The sequence below is a fragment of the Equus caballus genome, chromosome 2 (genome assembly GCF_041296265.1).
Source record: "Equus caballus isolate H_3958 breed thoroughbred chromosome 2, TB-T2T, whole genome shotgun sequence".
Taxonomy (NCBI): Eukaryota; Metazoa; Chordata; class Mammalia; order Perissodactyla; family Equidae; genus Equus; species Equus caballus.
The window spans coordinates 82,731,135-82,732,500 of record NC_091685.1 but is presented as its reverse complement, the minus strand read 5'-3'; the positions used below and the strand labels follow the sequence as shown (position 1 = coordinate 82,732,500).

The following is a 1,366-nucleotide window of genomic DNA, read 5'->3' as shown; positions in this document are numbered from 1 at the left end:
TGTACTTAAAATGAGTTTTTAAAAACGAAAAAGATGACTATATACAATCAATGCTGTTTATTGTACCTCTGGGCCTACTCTTCTAAAAGTTGTAGCTTATCAATTTTTCTCTGTCAAGCTTGAACTAATGTAAATAATTGAAATAATGTAAAGTTATATTTTCATGTTTTTATAGATACAACATGACAAGAATACATAATGTAAGAGTATTTCAGCTATGGATAATGTTGACTGGATAATGCACATCTCTGTTACAAGCAGTAATCATAGTTTAATATCCATGTAACGGTGCATCAATATATTGCTATATAAATATGTCCGTGTGCATATAAGTGAAAAATGGTCAAACAAGAGTGATGACAGCTGTCTAAAGGTTTTTTTATTCATTTTATATAAAAACTGTTATGGAAAGACCAAAATGTTTATGAACTATTCTTATGTAAATTTACAACTGTCCTTTACTGTACTTTTTTGTTTACAGTATAGTAGCTTATTTTCTGCTGTGTTAAGTGGGTGTCAAACTCCAAGGAGACATACACTTTCTACAACTTCTATTGAAGATATTGGAATTTCCAATTTTTCATGTGTACTATGTCAGAAAATGCTTTTGATTTTATTTTTAAATCTAACATCGGATGGCTTTTTCGGAGTGTTGTAAAAACTTCAATCATACATAAAACATGTTCTTACAAAAGGCAAAGATCTTTATTTATTTTTTTTACTTAATAGTTCTTCAAACCAATAATAATGAGAAACCAAAAAGTGTATTTACATTTATTTCCAAACAAACCCAGCTGTTTATACTGAATAAGGACATCTTCTCTTAGTTTATAAGTCAGCTATGTACAAATGTAACAGAATAGAAATAACTTTTATTTTAGGTAAAATGATTAACATTTTTGATATTCCAAACCTACAATCATTAAGTGCTTTAGGCATATGTGGAAATATAGCTATTTATTAATTACATTTTTCATTTTATGATAGCTACACTCTATTACTAAAATGTCACACATTGTGATCATCAGCCATTGTGCTCTATGTTGTCAGTTCAGCTACTGTTATAGTCACATTAAAGAACAGAAGGGTGACTTGCTTTAAAAATTCCATAAAGTAACACATTTCCATGCTTACATGTTTCAAAGAATGGGTTCATTTCTTTTTTTGCTGAAAGAATATTAATGAGAAACTAAAACTCTTGCCATTTTGATCATCTTTTTACAAAAGTGATCATTTTAATAATTAGGCATTCCTTTTTAGACATATTCTAAAATTATTAAGAGATTTAAGTTCTTCAAAATTGCACAGTAAAATTTCTTTTATAAAATTATATGGGTTTTAATATATTTAATGCTTAGCAGATGAA

General features: G+C 27.8%; 1 protein-coding gene across 7 annotated transcripts in view; it reads left to right on the top strand.

Moving 5' to 3' along the window:
• GRIA2 (glutamate ionotropic receptor AMPA type subunit 2) overlaps positions 1-700 on the top strand; it is a 143,736-nt gene extending 143,036 nt beyond the window's left edge. For all 7 annotated transcript variants that reach the window (XR_011430172.1, XM_023626768.2, XM_023626774.2 and 4 more), the window contains 1 exon segment: positions 1-700. This exon segment is cut by the window's left edge and continues 1,887 nt beyond it. The gene's annotated coding sequence lies outside the window, so the exon portion shown is untranslated.
• The last annotated feature ends 666 nt before the right edge of the window (positions 701-1,366 follow it).